This window comes from Oncorhynchus masou, chromosome 12 (assembly GCF_036934945.1).
Source record: "Oncorhynchus masou masou isolate Uvic2021 chromosome 12, UVic_Omas_1.1, whole genome shotgun sequence".
In the NCBI taxonomy this organism is placed as follows: domain Eukaryota; kingdom Metazoa; phylum Chordata; class Actinopteri; order Salmoniformes; family Salmonidae; genus Oncorhynchus; species Oncorhynchus masou.
Genome location: NC_088223.1, coordinates 56023957 through 56032486, shown reverse-complemented (window position 1 = coordinate 56032486; position 8530 = coordinate 56023957). Strand labels below are relative to the sequence as shown.

At 43.8% G+C, this 8530-nt stretch overlaps 1 pseudogene; it reads right to left on the bottom strand.

The window, feature by feature from the left end:
• Positions 1–1681: 1681 nt before the first annotated feature.
• On the bottom strand, positions 1682–7768 carry LOC135549368 (piggyBac transposable element-derived protein 4-like; annotated as a pseudogene).
• Between the last annotated feature and the right edge of the window lie 762 nt (positions 7769–8530).

Below are 8530 nucleotides of genomic sequence, written 5' to 3'. Positions count from 1 at the left end.
TTTACTGAAGACTCATCTCTTCAGTGGGTCATATGATTGAGTGTAGTCTGGCCCAGGAGTGTGAAGGTGAACGGAAAGGCTCTGGAGCAACGAACCGCCCTTGCTGTCTCTGCCTGGCCGGTTCCCCTCTTTCCACTGGGATTATCTGCCTCTAACCCTATTACAGGGGCTGAGTCACTGGCTTACTAGGGCTCTTTCATACTGTCCCTAGAAGGGGTGCGTCACTTGAGTGGGTTGAGTCACTGATGGGATCTTCCTGTATGGGTTGTCGCTCCCCCTTGGGTGGGCTATACTCGGCCTTGTCTCAGGATGGTAAGTTGGTGGTTGAAGATATCCCTCTAGTGGTGTGGGGGCTGTGCTTTGGCAAAGTGGGTGGGGTTATATCCTTCCTGTTTGGCCTTGTCCGGGGGTGTCATTGGATGGGGCCACAGTGTCTCCTGACCCCTCCTGTCTCAGCCTCCAGTATTTATACTGCAGTAGTTTATGTGTGGGGGGGCTTGGGTCAGTTTGTTATATCTGGAGTACTTCTCCTGTCCTATCCGGTGTCCTGCGTGAATTTAAGTATGCTCTCTCTAATTCTCTCTTTCTCTCTTTTTTTCTCTCTCTCGGAGGACCTGAGTCCTAGGACCATGCCTCAGGACTACCTGGCATGATGACTCCTTGCTGTCCCCAGTCCACCTGGCCGTGCTGCTGCTCCAGTTTCAACTGTTCTGCTGGTCATTTATGAACATTTGAACATCTTGGCCATGTTCTGTTATAATCTTCACCCGGCACAGCCAGAAGAGGACTGGCCACCCCACATAGCCTGGTTCCTCTCTAGGTTTCTTCCTAGGTTTTGGCCTTTCTAGGGAGTTTTTCCTAGCCACCGTGCTTCTACACCTGCATTGCTTGCTGTTTGGGGTTTTAGGCTGGGTTTCTGTACAGCACTTTGAGATATCAGCTGATGTACGAAGTGCTATATAAATACATTTGATTTGATTAGATTGGTCAGAATGTTTAAACTTGGGCTATGACTGGACTGAGATGTGATATTCATTGTACAAGACTGGCTGTTAATGAGAGAGGCATGAATAATACAGCAGCGGACTAATAACCTAGTCATTATTAATCCCCAAATGTTCATTAGGAGCTGCTCTCATCCTCCTCAGCATGGCCAAGGCATCTAATGCTGGCTGTTATTGCTGCATAATAAGAAACACCCACTGAGTATAGACATGGGCATATCTCCATTTCTCTCTCATACAGATACTCATTTCTTATTGTGTTCAGATATTATTGTGTTAATATGATCGATTAAATGAGAGATTCATATCCCTATACACCATCATCCTCTCATCTCAAGCGTTGTTATGTCGCTGTGAAGGCCACATACTCACTTTTAAGCTGCAGGGGCCATGATATTTTACTGTTACCAAGTAATGAGAAAGGGATAGAGACAATGCCAACAAGATCAAGCCTCAAAGCTCAAACCAAAGGTACTTAGGACCTAATACTGGACACTTCAAGTGGCTAGAAAAAATGAAAATGGCTCCCAAACAGAGACAGGGGGTCAGTTCAAGTGATGAATGGAGTCTCTGACCTCTCAGATTAATGTGCCACTTCACTGCAGGCAAGTCTTCTCCTATGGATACTGTGTATCTCACCTAACTGGGATCGATATCCCTCAACATCCTGCACACAGTCAGCCATTAATCTTCACATCAAAGCTCTCAGTGGCCATGCAGCCACACAGCAACACCACCCCAAGTGGCGCGTGCTAATAAACAGAGACAGCCATGCAGAGAAGATGTACACACAGGCCTTTCCCTTTTCAGCACCTTGTTGAAGATTCATTACATTCAAATGGGAAAATAACTCATGGAGCCAGTTCTACTGCTCTGCCTGGCCAAATCAAATCTACAGGCTACTGCACTGCTGTCCTGTCCCTCTCTACCAGCTGTCCAGTGAATAAAGGATCAACTCAGTGACAACTCCGAAAGAACAGAGAGAGAGAGAGAGAGAGAGAGAGAGAGAGAGAGAGAGAGAGAGAGAGAGAGAGAGAGAGAGAGAGAGAGGGTGTTTTCCAATTTTTAATTATCTTCAGTGAAGCGAATGTGTAGTCTGCCTTTTTCTGGACTCAGTAAAGCTATTTACTAAATACCCTCTGAGGTCGTGGGAGCAGCACGCTGTTTGCCGCTCCGTCTCTGAGAAAGCTGTGTGGGCCCCTGTACTCCCGGTATAGCTTTCTCCTCCCCATGCAAACAGCTGCATCATCACCGTGCTCCGGCTAATTACGTCTCAGTCCGTCTGATGAGAGCCGTGGCTGTCAGGCCCCTCCACGCACTCAATAAATCACCGCTCCGCAGGCCAGCCTTATCTGATTGGACGAGGAGAGGTGCCTGAAACTCCCCTATCTGTGCGACTCAGATACTCTCCCCTGCTCTCGGGCTGGCAGGGCTAATCTTGCTTTCTCAGAGTCTATTCTGCTCTCCACCATCTGCTCTGAGTCGCGTGTGGCCAATCTGCAACGTCGCCTCAAATTGAATCCTCTGCGATGGTGGTTAGGTGTTTACCACACGCACTGTCCCCAAAGCCCCGCTGGGCACACTGGATACGTGACACACTAAGGTGACTCAATTTCTCGTCTTAAAGTCCCCCCCCCCCAAAAAAAAGAATAACTCTGTATACAGACTGTTGGGTGATGGACAGGACACTGTAACCTCCAGAATTATTTACTCAGTTATGATTGTGTTGTGTGTTCTGTTGTTGAATTGGAACCATAATAACATTTTTTTTAAACGATTCCATAAATCAACTAGGCGACACAAGTTAAATGGAAAATGTTGCGTCTTCATTCTCTGACCATGACCAACCAAGCAAGAGGATCCAGGAGAAGTGTCGGGCTTAAATACCATTCCACCAGAAGCCATAAGATTCACTAGTCTGTTCAGTACAAACCCAAGTGTTTAGTAATAACCTGCAGGCTCACTTCATGGAATTTCATGTTTTCATTGTGTATGTGTGTGAGCATGTCTATAAACGACATTTAAACACTACAACCCCCTTCCCTCGTCCTATCCTCACCCCCACCCCCTCATGTTCCCTGTGGTTGGGAACCTTGTAACAGCGCCACTGTGATTATTACATTGGTTTCCATGGCAACCCCCAGAAACAGGAGAACAATGCCATAGTATGCCAATCGAAAACCTTTAGTAGAAGCAGGCGCACATCCATATTGTCATGCCAATAGACAATTTAAATCATACATCTATTTTTTTTTGCCAGTTGGAGGCGAAAAGAAACCGCTTTGAACAAGGAGGTGATTGGTTTACCCTAATCTGGTTTCTTTGACATCTATATTTAACGACAGGTTTCTTAGAAGTAAGGTGCTTCATCGTGGTATATGATAGTCAGTGGATTGCGTCGCAATCAGTTGCGAAAGAAAGTACGATACTGTAAATTATGATTGAGATTATTCATCGATACGCAAATACATCGACAATGACATCAATCTACGTTGAGCCCTGTGTGTTGTTTTTGGAATACAAAACTGTGTCGGATTTTTAAAAAAAATCTAACTGCTTCACTTTCCCATGCATCAATGAGTATAGTTAGAAAGACTATGAAAAAGGTTTAATTTCTCATCTGTGGGCAAAAATCCACTCTTCGGCCATCAGCATCAAATATGTGCCTCCTTCAAACTGAAAACCACCTGTAGGTTTGGTGTCCTCATGGTACTCTAATCTAAATATGCCTACAATATACAATTGAAATGATAGGATAACGTGTACTGGATGAGCAACACAGGAGGTGGAGGTGGATAAGCAGTGAAATAACAATTATAAAAGTAACAATAATATGCCATTTAGCAGATGCCTTCAGCCAAAGTGATTTACAGACATGTGTGCATACATTTTACATATGGGTGGTCCCTGGAATCAAACTCGCTATCCTGGGGTTGCAAGTGCCATGCTCTATCAACATCGGAGGAAATGGTAGATTGATGAAAACTACTGTAATGGTTCACATTGACTATTGTTTCCAGTGTGGGAACACTGGTTAATATTCATTGGTTGCCCTCTTGCACCCACAGACCCCTATTGTGGAGTGCAGAAGACCCTCGTTTGAGAAAACATGGGCTCTGATTGTACTTTCTAGAGAAATTATAGGTATTCGCTCCAGCCCGGAGCCACCGCCCACTCCCACCGCACTTCCATCCCCCAGGAACCCAAAGACCATGGCTGTAAATAACAGCTCCTGCTGAGCCTCTGGACAACAACAACACAGGGCGAGAGGACAACAGCAATATGCCTGTCAATCACCCAGCATGGTGCTTAGTCCAGATCAAGCTCTGCAATGCCCAATGACTCACGCACGCAACAGGAGAGAGCACCAGCGGAGCATCTAATATGGATTACTGGGCTTTGTTCCATAGAGCACACTCAGTGAGGGTCTCTGTAGGAGAAAACACTTTAGCCTCAGTGCGCTTGAACTCCAGAGCACCTCTTGAACTCCAACATGGAGGATAACACAGTAATAAAAAGCATGTAAGCCAACCATGTAGATCCTGTTGTGATGAGAGACCAACTCTGCTAACCTGCAAGGAGCCGTGTGTGTGTGTGTGTGTGTGTGTGTGTGTGTGTGTGTGTGTGTGTGTGTGTGTGTGTGTGTGTGTGTGTGTGTGTGTGTGTGTGTGTGTGTGTGTGTGTGTGTGTGACATGCATTTTGAGAGCGTGGGAGATCACATTAGCAAGTTTTGTCTGAGCTCAGCTAACCTCCATTATCCATCTGCCCACGCAACCTGTGGGTGACTGTGGAATGCAGAATGTCTGTATTGTACAGTACATACTAGTAAGAATTTCCACTTCACTTAATGAACTCTTACGCGTCAGTCACAGCAGCGTCCTTGTGTTTTGGTACACCAGAAGTACATTAATTTCCAATGGGACGCTGCATTTGTCTTGCATATATCCGATTTATGCATCTAATTGTATGAGTAGAGTTGAGAGAAATAGTAGCAAAAGGTGAATGTTGAACTGCTTTTGCACACATATCCAGTAACATTTTTAATTAAAAAAGTTTTAATTGTTTGCCAAGTAGCATAAATGTTATTTCTTCGATAACATCTACAAATGTATTGTGACAGCATATACTATCACCTATAAATATACAGTAGTTGCAAGCAGCAATGAATGAGGGTCACATGATGCAGAAAGGACACGATCAGTTGGATAACAAAGCAAGCACTGAAACTATCTTCCTTTACGTGCCTTCAGAAAGTATTCAAACCATTGACTTTTTCCACATTTTGTTGTGTTAAAGTGGGATTAAAATGGATTTATCATTTTTTGTTAATGGTTTACACAAAATATTCTAACGTCAAAGTGGGGGGGGAAGTATAATATTTGTAAAACATTTATGAGTCAATACATGTTAGAATCACCTTTGGTTTACAGAAGCTAGTCTTTCTGGGTAAGTCTCGAAGAGCTTTTCAAACATGGATGGCTCAACATTTGCCCAGAATTCTTTTCAAATTCCTCAAGCTCTGTCAAATTGGTTGTTGATCGTTGCTAGACACCCACTTTCAGGTCTTGCAATAGATTTTAAGCAGATTTAACCCTTGCGTGGTCTTAACATTCTGTATGCCCCCCTTGTCCTAAGTGTAAAAAATGACCAGCCTTCACTAAACCCCTAAAATAAAGCGGCTTATTTGAATTTTAAACCCCAACTCTATTTTGCATAAAGAAATAACCTGTCATTCATCACAAACTTTGTGAATATCTGTGTTTTCCCTCTTCACAATGCAGAAAGACTACATTTAATTAGTGGACACTACTCAATTCATGACAACACACCTGTTATAATTGTTTTCTTTACTAAAGTAGAGGTTTATTATTATTATTATTGCTGAAGGTATTGCATAGGTGTAAAAAAAAATAGCAAGAGATATCACTTGTATAGCCTAAGAAAGTAGCAGAAAAGTGCAGAAAGTAGTTTTGAATGCATTGTATTGAAGGGAAACAATAACAGTCTTGAATTGTTTTGGCAACATAGTGATATATTCTTATATGCTGTACAATGAGGAATTAAACTACAAAATACTAGTCTTCTCCAACGGTGTTTAAACAACAACAATATATATGAATAAAATAAGATAAGATACAAAACAAAATGTGAAGAACATAAATAAACCAAGTCTAATTAGCACATGTAGGACAGTATGCAAGTGTGTGTGCATAGACTTTGCAGATTTGCAGATGTATTTCTCACATGTGCAGCACATAGTATTTGTTTTACAGTCCTTCTTTGGGGGGCAAAATTGGCATCTCCTCCTCTTGCCTGCCCCAGCTGCAGCCTTGGGTGGATCAGTACAAGATTCAGCCCCGTTAACAGCTTTCACAAGTGCTGCAGAGGCTGCTGTGCAGTGGAGGTGCTCCCTTCTTTGAATGCATGGGGTTACAAGTGCCTTTCCCAGCTGCTCCAGGAACACCCTCCTCTTGTTTCGCTTATCAGGCATCTAGGTAGGGTTGATCTTGTTCCATATCGCAAAGGCATTGTATGAGGACACATCAATGTTATGGAAGATGACCAGGGGCAAGCAGGCAGTCATGTTCCTGCAGCTGTAAGTTCCAATCACCTTGTCCAGGTTGTTCACACCTCCTTTGTTGTGGTTGAAGTCCAGGATGATGGATGTCTTCCTGTCCTCACGATCACTGATCTCAGCTGTTTTGTGCAGTGTGCTCAGGAGGACCACATTCTTGTTCCTCTTTGGGAGGTAAGAAACTAGAGTGGTGGTGAGGGTGAAGGTAAACTTTGATGAAAAGGCCTCTCTTCTTACAAGTGCAGGGGGAAGCTCATGCTTGTTCTTTCTAACTGTGCCAACCATGGTGATCTTACTCTTCAGGAGCTGCTGGCTGAGTTCATAAAAGGTGAAGAAATTGTCACACGCTACATTGTGTCCCCTCAGTCCATCTGTCACATCAAGTACAACCCTCATCCCCTGGCTCTTCTCCGGGCCTCCACCGGCTGGCTTCCCTGTGTAGACTTGCATCTTCCAAGAATAGCTGGATTGTGCGTCAGAGGCCAACCATAGCTTGATGCCATACTTTGCTGGCTCGCTGGGCATATACTGCTGGAAAGGACAGAAACCTTTTGACAAAAGAGATTACTAACAGTAATTAGTATCAGTGTCACAGAAAACAATCACATTCAGGCCCAGGGTTATAGAGGTATGACAGAAGCTCCACCCACTTCCCCCAGACCTCTCGTATAACCGCCAGTTTGTCCCTCACACGTCTTGCAGGTCTTGACTCATCAAAACGTTATCAAAGCGTATCATTCTTGAGAAAGTGTGAAAGACTTTCAGTGGCATCGTGACACGGTAAATCACCCTTCCGCTCTCTACATCACAGAGACTACATGTAGCCTCACCTCGGGACCTATACACACCCGCTAAGATTAGCAGCCCTATGTAGGCACGCAGGTCAATCTCATCCATCCTTTTCCAGTTGTCTCCATATTCACGGAAACACTCCAAATTTGTCATCTCCAGGATGATTCTTTCAATGGCTGGTGTGATGAACATGTAGAACGTTGAGGTGATGTCCTGGGCATGGGCAACTGCATGTCTTGTGGGCCCTGGGGTCATCCTTATGACATTTTGGGCTGCTATCCTGCCATGGATGTCATATGGTGACAAGGACCATGATATTTTGCTGTTCTTTGACAAAAAATTGTCTCTTTCAGCTTGGGGGATTTCTTCTTCATCTGAAGATGATGCATCGTGCATCTTCTTCTTCAGATTCCCCCCCCTCTTCTAAATCTTTGTTTTCTTGTTCCTCCTGGACTTCTGAAAGAATCAGATCTACGACATGTTGGGCACTGAAACGTGCACTCATGGCTTCAGCAAAGAGACAACTGGGGGGTACTGTCATCTGCAGTACCTTTATAGACTGACTGCATTCCCATTAGTAAACAATGCTTTCAAGAAATGTTTATTTTGTTAGAAATTGTTTTTAATTCTGTGAACTTGAGTCATGTGGGGTCGTGGAGGAGAGATGCTGCACATGCACAAGCAAGTTTTCTCAATGTGTGTGTGTGTGCCCTTGTGGTTTTTGTGGTGTGTAAATTATTTTATAACAGCCGGGTCAAAAATGACCCTAAGATAATCTTTGTACCCTGGTGCTGTATCAGCTTCCATGGAAATATGAACAAAGGCGATGTTTAACTTTTTCTAATGTTTTCTAAAGAGCATTCACTGTCTTCTTGGTAAACAACTCCAGTGTAGCTTTGGCCTTGTGCTTTAGGTTATTGTCCTGCTGAAAGGTGAATTCATCCCCCAGTGTCTGGTGGAAAGTAGACTGAACCAGATTTTTTAGCGTGCTTAGCTTCACTAAATATATTTGTTATCCTAAAAAAAACTCCCCAGTTGGCTACGTGATATGGCACATAGCCATATAGCCTACTGAACACTGTAACATGGCCTAATTCAACAAAAATATGATCATCTGTTCTTTCGAAATGCATTTTCTTTGTTTCATAGCCTGCTGAA